The sequence below is a fragment of the Martes martes genome (genome assembly GCF_963455335.1).
Source record: "Martes martes genome assembly, chromosome: 7".
NCBI classification, from domain to species: Eukaryota; Metazoa; Chordata; class Mammalia; order Carnivora; family Mustelidae; genus Martes; species Martes martes.
The window spans coordinates 40,291,782-40,302,015 of record NC_137894.1 but is presented as its reverse complement, the minus strand read 5'-3'; positions in this window follow the sequence as shown (position 1 = coordinate 40,302,015).

Genomic DNA, 10,234 nt, shown 5'->3' with positions numbered 1-10,234 from the left:
CATCTAGAACTAGCCGTAGGGCCTAACGGACCAATCACAACCAGGCACAGTGCCTAAGATTGCCCCCCCACCGAAAAAGTGGGGGAGAGGGAATTCCATACATCCCCATACCACCTCCCCCTGCCCTTCAACTGTGGCCCCTCACCACTGCCTCCCCTCAGGCATTTCTCCTTTGCTGTCCTGCCCATTGCTCCCCTGAGGTGTAGTCAATCAACTTCTCCCGTTTGTTCTGCCTTGGGTGAATGCTTTCACTACCCATGCTGCCAGCCTGATCAGAGCTCCCCACATTCGCTTGCCCCCCCTCCAACCAACTGGGACACATCACACTCAGGACTAAGGGTGAAATAAGTGGATTTTAAAGGTACACTGTAATGAGATTCAAATTCTGATTTACTCTCTGGTAAAAAGACCAAGTTTTCTTGGATTGTTGATTGGCACTTGATAAATTGTAAAAGGTATTTTTCTTTTGTCACCCAGAGAACTTAAATTTCTATGTTTTGGGGTGCCTGGGTGGCTCAGTGGGTTAAAGCCTCTGCCTTCGGCTCAGGTCATGATCCCAGGGTCCTGGGATTGAGCCCCATCGGGCTCTCTGCTCAGCAGGGACCCTGCTTCTCCCCACTCTCTCTCTGCCTGCCTCTCTGCCTACTTGTGATCTCTCTGTCAAATAAATAAATAAATTTTTTTAAAAAATTGTTTTTAATTAAATTTCTATGTTTTGTCTTTATCAGGTCTTCAATTACTTAAAACTTAAAACTTCAGGGGACCTAAGTGGCTCAGTCAGTTAAACGACTCTTGATTTCTGCTCAGGTCATGAGATCGAGCCCCATATCAGGCTCTATGCCAGGCCTGCTTAAGATTCTCTCTCCCTCTCCTTCTGCCCCGCCCCCTTCCCCTCATTTTCTCCCCCACCCCAAAAAAGTAAAAGTTCAATATTAAAGGAGCTAAGTTTAAAAAAAAAAAAAAAAAAGGAGCTAGGTTTTGCTAACAACTATATAACCCATTTGCCTTTGGAATCTTATTGTCACCTTGGCTATATAACTAAGATTTTATAATGATCTATAATCCTATTCAGGCATGTACTTTTAAACTTGGAGGGTTTTAACAAACTTCAGATATTTGGTTTGTAAATAAAGTCTTGACTAATTAGGCTTATTTTATAATTAAGCTACTTGAAAAGTACTGTCAAACAAGTAAGACTTAGCTTATATTGTATAGGTAAAGGCTATAACTGTTCTAGAAAATACATTAAATTCCTTAAGTTTTGATATGCCCTGGTCAGAGGTCATTACTTGATATTCTGATTATTGAACTGCTATGTGCTACAGAAATAACTGGATTTCCTTGCCAGTTAGATTATAATGAGCTTTTATATCAGATCTTTAACTGTGGCCATTTTTTGAGACTTCGGTCATTTCATTATTGTCCTGATGCTCTTGTAAAATGTGTGGTCTTCAAGGAGATTCTGCAGAAGAACTTCTGACAATGCAGGTATTTGATATCTTTAAGATCATAAGACTAGGCTGAATAAAAACTTTCCAGAACTAGTGGGAAAAACTGCATTCAGACAAAGTAAGAAGAACATGGGACGCAATAAATTGAAAAAGAAGTTTTTTTAAAAAAATTCTGATTTGAAATATTGTTGGTTTTCTAATATTTGCTCTTCCAGATTAAGTAAGCTTTCATCTAAAGATATGTAGAATATACAGAAAATGTGGTAAAATATTCCTTTTTGGACAAATTGAAACATTTAACTTTTCTCCCTACCTGAACCCTCTGAACTCAGAAACTCTGAGTATTCTTCCTTCCATGGCAATGACAGTTACTGCTTAAGTTCAATAAGAGTCTGTTCTCGTAACAGGATACTACTGGAGACCTTGTTTTGTTTTGTTTTGTTTTTTACCAAGAATGGAAGGTCTTTGAGAGACGTGCATAGACTCAGACAGGACCAGACAGCTTTAAGGAATTAAGGTGGACTCTGGAGCCAATAGAGCCCTTTGGAACTGTTGGCCTGATACCTTCCTAACAGAGTTCCCAGCAGCCTCACCAGGTGAATAAAAAATGTCACTTCCTGGCAGGTATAGGAACCTCAGGATATTTGGGGGACCTCGAGAAGAATTCACCCAATGTTTTGCTGGGCTCCCCCCCCCACCCCCGCCCAATGTCTCTACAGTGCCCAAACGCCTTCACTGCCATACCTTCAAGCCAACAGAGGCTCCTTCCTGCTCCAGGAGACTGTCATACATGAACTCTAGATCCAGCAGCTCTCAACTGACCAACGCTGACCCGTAAGGACGGACCTCTCTATGCCCCTACTCAGCAGGAAGAAGTTACAAAGAGAAGACCGCCCAACCTTAGCAACCTTCAAGATTTCAGGGTCCAAGTTGTTGGGGGAGAGGGGAATGATGGGGGGGGGTGGAGAGGAACAAAGGCCAGACTTTGCTAAGGCTCCTAGTCTCCAGCCAGGATTCTGAAGGGATACAGATTCTAACACTCTACCATTCCCACAAGGACTTCAATGTTTTACCACTATAGCTTTGTTCTGGTTATGGCTACTTCCTTCTGATAACCATAAATGCACCCCCTCCCCCAACACAGGTCAGCAGGATCTTTCAAACATACGGCCCACGGACACAAAGCTGAAAGGTCTCAAGACTAATGTCTCCCTAGACAGTAGTTAATCGCCTTAACGGCAGCTAGCTCCTCAAGGTCCTCAAAGCCCGGCTTCCAAATTCCTTAGAGAATTACACGATCCCTGTGTATACTAAAAAGTATATAATCAGTGATTCTTCACTCTTTCTGCTCACAGGTACTGTCCCCATGCTCTCATGAAAGCACCTTTCTCCACTGAAAAGGTCTCAAGTGTTCTTTCTGGACCATTCACCCACAGCCCCACATCAGGTGGGCTACTTACTCCTCGGAGGTGCTTTTTAATACTGGAGGGGTGTGCACATAAGGAAAGCAGGAAAAGAACAAGCCAGAAGAGATGATCATTCACTTACGTGGACAAGAATTTAGAGGCAGGCATGAGTCATGCAGTCATTAATTGTCATAAAGGGCTTCCAGCTGTCATGCCAAGTTCAGGGACAAGCGCACACAAAATCAATACAAGTGGTAGAATAGATATTAGAATAAAGCAAGCAAAGTTAAACATTAACTCCACGTGTGTGGTAAATCTTCAAAGTTGCAAGACAGGAGGCATCCCCTGGGTAGATGGAGTCAGAGTAGAAGCAGTTATCACCTCTCCTCTCATAAGGCCACCGGGGCTCAGCCCTACTGTCAGTTGCTGGGAGCTTCCCAGCTGGTGGCTCAGGTATATAGTTCTATTTGTCCAGACCACAAATAGGAAGTCCCTGAGAAGGGACCAGAGGGAGGGGCACTAAGTCAGTGAGTGACTGTCTTGTTGGGGGTAGTACAGTTGGTCACTGCGGGGCAGGACCCCCACATCATGTGCACACCAGGAGCAGGAAAAAGGCCCCTTTGACACCTCGGACACCCATGTAGGACAAGCTGCACTTCCTCTAACACACCAGGCATAGTGCCTGTTTGGCCAGGTCAATGCAGGAGGCTCTGTGTATCGGTGATCTTCTAGACTAAGATGGAATGTAATTCTTTTTCTTATAGAAGTTATTTTTTAAAAGATTTTATTTATTTGACAGAGAGAGTACACATGCACACAAGCAGATGGAGTGGCAGGCAGGGGGAGAGGAAGAAGCAGGCTCCCCACTGAGCAAGGAGCCCAATACGGGGCTTGATCCCAGGACCCTGAGATCACGACCTGAGCCGAAGGCAGACGCTTAACCTACTGAGCCACCCAGGTGCCCATGGAATCTAATTCTTCTGCCCCCCCCACCCCCCGAATCTAATTCTTGAAGAGCTATTTCATTCTACTTTAGGAAGAGCACTGTCCTGCTCTTAGCACCTCTTTCCAAACCTCCTCTGTAGCCTCTAAGTTCCCCTCCCTTCCTGGTAGATCCAAATGTATTTCTCTCCCAGTCTCCAATTGGAGGGTGGTGGTTGGGGTGGGGGGGGGGATGGAAACCATTGTTTCTTCTAGATGTGTTTAATTTTGGGAAGCTTAAGTTAGTGTTCATTTCTTTGCTTATATCCATGCTTATCCTAAGAAGAACTGGTATACAAAATCTAACAAAAAATAGGAACGAGTAAGAAAGCATCCGCAAAGGAAGGACAGGACATAAGATGGAATCAGGAATGCGTATCTTAGGCCTTTAATAAGGTTACAAATCAACTTTAAATCTTTCAACTGGGGGGGGCGGAACCACAGAATATGAGTAACTTGAATCCTAGGGTCTGATTCAAAAAATAAAACAGGGGGCACCTGGCTGGCTCAGGTCATGATCTCAGGGTCCTGGGATAAAGCCCTGCTTCAGGCTCTCTGCTAGGCAGGGGTCTGCTTCTCCCTCTTACTCTCTTTATATGCTCTCCGGCTCGCTCTCAAATAAAATCTTAAAAAAATAAGCTTGAGAAATACAGACCTGACAGGAGCAAGATTTCTACAGGTATGCAGTACCTGCATGAGGTCTCAACAAGTTTGCTTTTTTAAAAAAAATATTTCACTTATTTGGGGGTGGGGAAGGGCAGGGGGGAAGGAAGAGGGACCAGCAGACTCTGCACTGAGCACAGAGCCCCATGCGGGGCTTGATCTCATGACCCTGAGATCATGACCTGAGCTGAAACCAAGAATCGGACGTTCAACCAACCGAGCCACCCAGGAGCCTCTCAAGAAAGTCTTTAGAATGGATAGAATGACAGTTTCACAGGAATATTTAGAAGAGCCCTCAAGGAAAACCATGGCACCTCTCCACAGAGGCTCGACACTCGTGGACAGCAAGTCTAACAAGGCCAGGCTCCAGACCTCTGCTAGGCTGGCACACCCAATCTTGGCCCCAGAGAGGGGTTTGGGTTGGGGGCAGTGGGGGTGGGGGGGGGGGAGGAAGATAGTTTTTGTGATGTTATTGCAGTTCTTTTAAAGTTCAAGCCCTTTGGAGGTCTGGAGGTCCAGGACTCAATTCCCCACCCTCTATTGTTTTCCCTCCAGTAGCTTCATACATTTATGTTGCATAACCGGCCCAAAGGCATGGCCTTGGAGACCCGGTCATTCATTTACTCATATTTTCCAGCACCTTTTAAATTTGGCACCATTCTCCACAAGTAAGCAAATAATCTGTCCTGCCTCGGGAAACTTAAGATCCTTGTGGAAATGAAGAGGCAATAGGTAATAAGTGGTCTATTAGAAGGGTAAGGGCAATGGAAAATAAAGGGGGAGGAAGTGCCAGAGGGAGGAAAAAATGTATGGGATTGCCAGGAAAGTCCTGAGGAAATATCATATTTGAGTAAGGACCAGAAAGAAGGAAGCTGTGGCTATCTGGGGGAACAATAAGTACAATGGCCCTGAGGTAGGGAGAGGCTTGCACACAAGCTAAGGGGAAGAGAGCAAAAAGCACAGGTGAGCTAAGTAGCTCTAAAGGGAGAGAAAAAATGGTCAAAGGGCAGGGCAGAAAACACAGGACCTGTAAGATCATTGTAGATATTTCAGAGGAAGCCCTTGGAGGGTTTGGAGTGGAGAAATGACATCACCTAAGTACTAGGCCTGCTCGAACTTGCTGGAGATCAGCTAAGAGGCCATTACAATCATTTCCCCCTCCCCCCCCATTTAGAAAAATAGTTGTAGCTTCTTCAAGAAGTTTCCTATGAATAGGGTTTCTTAGAGACTTTGTGGTGGGATCCCTGGCAAATAGCAGCAGTGTTCAGAGTGCCCCAGTGGGATTTGATGGTCAGCGGAGCTGAGAGCATGAACTGAGAACCAGGCTAAGAATGGTCCCTGAGGAGACAGGGACTCCTCCCCTTCTGAGGTGAAGGAAGAAAGCCCTCAGATGCCAGTCTGATTCAGCTGAAGGGGACAGACATCCCCAGGAGGAAGGCTACCCCAACTAACTGTGGGCTGGAAAACATTCAAGTGACAGATACAAGGGAACTTTCGTCTCAGTCAAAAAAAAAAAAAAAAAAAAAGGTATTTGGAACACTTTACTTTGAGCAAAGTTACTTCCTGGTGAGCCCTCCAAGACAAATGAGCAGCAAAACCAACTGGAAGGTAACTGAAAGCAAAGACTGGCTTCCTAGGAATAGAAGAACCAGCATAAAAAAAAAAAAGTAAAAGCCAAAGAGCCCCGAATGGGTCAGGGGCCTGGAGAACAATAGCCTTTTGTCGGTTCTGAAAGGGACTGGTTCCCGGTGTCCCCGCAGTTCCCTAAGGCTCCTGAGCAGGAAGTGCCCCTCCCCCACCCCCACCCCCCGGGGGAGGGCTCCAACCTGAGTGGAAGAAGCTCCCAGCACCCCCCACCTCTGCGTCTTGCTGGGTGGGTAACCTAGGGCCAGCCAGGTCTCCTCTGTGAGTCAGCTTCTCACTTCTAAATGTAGCACTTTATGAGGATTAAAGGAGGAGATAAAGGTGAGGGATGGGGCCTTGTTTCGCAGTAGGGAGTCACTCAGTTCGTTGGTGTGGCTTCCCTTTGCCTTCCCCCTCAGGTCCCCCAGTCAGGAAAACCAAGGCAAGCTCCCAGGCCAGGGCACGTGCCCCCCCCAACCCATTGCTGCTGCACATCTGACTGCTTTTCCTTCTGGCGGGCCTTTCCATGTGCTGGCTCAGGTCGTCTGAAGCTCAGCACCTGCCCCGGCCCCTCACAGCCTCTGTGCACTGCTGTTACCCCAAAACACAGGCCAGGAAGAAAGCCCTGGGCGAGCCTCCCTGACAGAGGCAAGAAAAGCTCCTGAGGCCCGGCCTGGCTAAGCACTCACACATACCGGCTCCTGGAAACCCTGCACAATGGTTTCTCTGAAGGTCTCACTCTACCCAATAAAGAAATTGCAACGTTGCCTAAAGGGACTGTGCACTTCCAGAAAGATCCAGGAAAGAGTTCTCCCAGGTGTTTGATATAGAAAGGGAAGTCTGCTCAAGATGAAAGGATGTGACCGGCCCAAGGTCTCCATCTGGTCTATGGGGAACCTAGGAAAGAGGCCATGGACACTGGACCCGGTTGTCCAGACATCCTGCAGCATGGTGGAAACTGGCAAGAGTCTGGGGAGCCAGCAGGCACAAAAGACAGACAGAATGACACACACACGTGGGAACAGAGTCATACAAAAGGAAGCCCAAGAAGAAAAATCTAAAAAGTCACACTCTGACCTGTGGAGCCACCCAGGGCCCAGACCTCCTCATCCCAGCACCCCCGCCCACAGCGTGGGGGTGAGGGGTCCTTCAGTTTCTTGTAAATTCACAGGCATGTGTTCTCACAATGACCTCACACTGGAGGGACCCTAGTCCTTCCACACAAGGGAGTAAAGGGGCTACTGCTCCCCTCTGCCCTTTCCAGAGAACTGTTTCTCTCTAAAGGACCCGTACCAGGAAACCCGAATCCCAGCCTCTGTCCTCTGGCTGGTGCAGGATAAACACCCTCCCCCAGTTCTCGGCCTCAGCACTGGTTTTCTCGCTCCTCCTCAGAGCCCTCCTGTCTCCTGACCACACCTCATTGCCTCATATCAAATCACAGCAGGACCTAGGAGGGAACTTGGGAGCCTGAGAACTTTGGGGTTGCCTCCACTGGATTTCGGGGCTTCCAAAATATCCTCCCCTACAACCTTGCATAAGACACAGGTCTCCCCTTTGTGGGCATCTCCCCACATGAGGTTAGTTTTTGTCAGCTTCAATCCAAGACTGTGTACTTGTTGCTCAAAACATGTCTCGTTTCAGCTCCATAGGCGCTGACTAGGCCCCCAAGTGACCCGACAATCTTGCCCCTTCAACTGTACAGACTCCGAATTTCAGGGTAACAAGGGAGCTTACAAGTCATTGACTTTACAGCGCTTGAATCCCTCTGATCAGGGGAGCGTGTCCTCCTCGACAAGACAAGAAGCATAGCCCGTGTCTACCTCGATGAACGGAAACGAGGGCCTGAAGGGCCAGCCCATCCTTTGGCTCTCAGAAAACAGCAGTCGCCTCCCCGACCCCTTCCTGGGGGTGGCCCCCCAAGGTCAAGACGCTTACCTGCCTCCTTCCCGTTCTTGTCCCAGCTATACATCTCCAATCACTCTATGCTGCCAACAGGCTTCTGCGTTGAATCCCCTGACCAGTCTCCCTGCACTCTCTTAAATACGCGAGGGGTTCACAGTGCTTTCCACACCCTCCTGTGCATAAAAATCACCTGGGCTCTCATCCCTCCCTGAGGAGCTGGGTGGGGCCCAGAAGGCCACAGGCCTAACAAGCTCCAGATGCTGCCGCTGCAGGGGGCCACCCCTTTGCCGAGTAAGACTTCCACTTGGGATGGACTCTCTACTCCTATACTCGGAATTACCTCCAGCTTGTGAGAAATGAGACTCTTGGGCCCCATCCAGACACCCTGAATCAGAGTCTGCATTTTAACAGGACCCACAAGTTTATAGTATCCCCCTTCAAAGTTAAAAAAATAAGCCGGCAACCATGGCTGCATATTAGAATCACCTGGGAAACTGGAAAACAATCCCATGACCCAGCAGCACCCCAGACCAATGACGTCAGAGGATGGGATCCAGGCATCAGCAGTGTTCTGGTTTTGGTTTTCCTCAAAGATTTATTTATTTGAGACAGAGAAGGAGAGCATGAGTACAGGGAGGACCAGGGGGAAGAACTCCCTAGCAGACTCCCCACCGAGCACGCGGGGCTCCCCACGTGGGGCTCCATCTCTCGACCTGATATTACGACCTGAGTGGAAAGCAACAGAGACTCCACGGACTGAGCTTCCCGGGAGCCCCCCTGGGGCCCCCCAAGCATTAGAGTTTTAAAGCTCCCCAGGTGTTTGCAATATGCAGCCAGGGTCCAGAGCCCTGCCCCAGAGCATTTAACATGTAGGCCTACCCTTGAGACCCCCACCAGAGAAAGGCAAGGATGTGCTGTTACCTTTAGCTCCTCTGGTCATGGCCGGAGGTCTTAGTTGGTCTTGGCCACCATCCATAGCACTGGCTCCTTTTGGGGCAACACAGAGTTAGGAGCTCTATTCCGGAGTCAGCTAAACCAGGATTTGAATTCTGATTCTAATGCTTATTAGCTGTGTGACCGCAGAAAAGGTACCTCATTTCTCTGTCTTATTCTCTCACGCATAGAGTGGAGGCGAGATTAGTACCTACCTCCTAAAGTCCTGGTGAGGGTTGAATTAAATGAGAAAATGCATATACCATTCCCAGCACCGCGGGACGTCCTCGGCAATGGTTAGTTGCCCTTATTAACCTTGACGCTGAAACTCCTGGACATTTTTCATGAGCAGCTGCTGAGCCACGCTGATGCACTGTATCCACTGAGATTTCCTTTTGTAAGAGATTCCGGTTTAATCGATTCTGGCTTAACCCAGGCAGAAAAGAAGTTATTAGAAGGCTGTGCCCAAAACTCAGCATGGGGTTGGGGCCAGTTCCAGGGACATTGGCAGGGAACTCTCGAGTGCTGTCGGGTGAATGGCACAGTCCTTAGAGCGCCGTGCACCCCTCAACTCAGGCTTCACATTTTCACGCCAGAGTCTGAGCTGCTCCGTGGGGTTGTTTGCCCCTAGGTGGGAGGAGGGGCTCTGTGAATAACACCCCCAACAGGACCTCTGGGAAGGGGCTAGTACTCCAGAGAAACCAGAGGCTGTCCCCTAAAAGGAGGAGGAGCCCGGTCAGCAGTCCACTTCAGCCCACCTGTGTTTTGAACGCAAAGGCAGGACCACACATTCATTCTTATTGCATTTTTAAGTGGGAGTTTTTATTTCTTGGAGTGCTTTTTTAGTGATGACTTCATTGAGATGCGAGGTCCTGGTCAGATTCTAGAGGCCCAAGTGAGGGTCTGGGAGGTGCTGATGTACCAGCAGGGGCCTGGGGCAAGCACAAAGGTGCTGCTCAGTCTGGGACTTCTTGGTGGATGTGGGGATCGGTGCCGAGCTTGACGGGGGACATCCTCCAAAACATTAGCCAGTTTCCCGGTGCTGCTGGTTTGTGGGAGAGCCCAGGCCACGACGCCATTCCAAAGAGCCACAGGGCACCAGAGGACAAGCAGCATGAGGTGTGGACAAAGCATCATCGTCACAGGGCAATGCATTCTCCCTAAGCATTATGTTAGTGTCCTTTTCGGAAAGCAGAAACCTCACTGGGTACTTCAAACAGGGAATTTACTACAGGGAATGGGCCACCCAGGCTGCGCAGGAATGGGGCGCGGCCA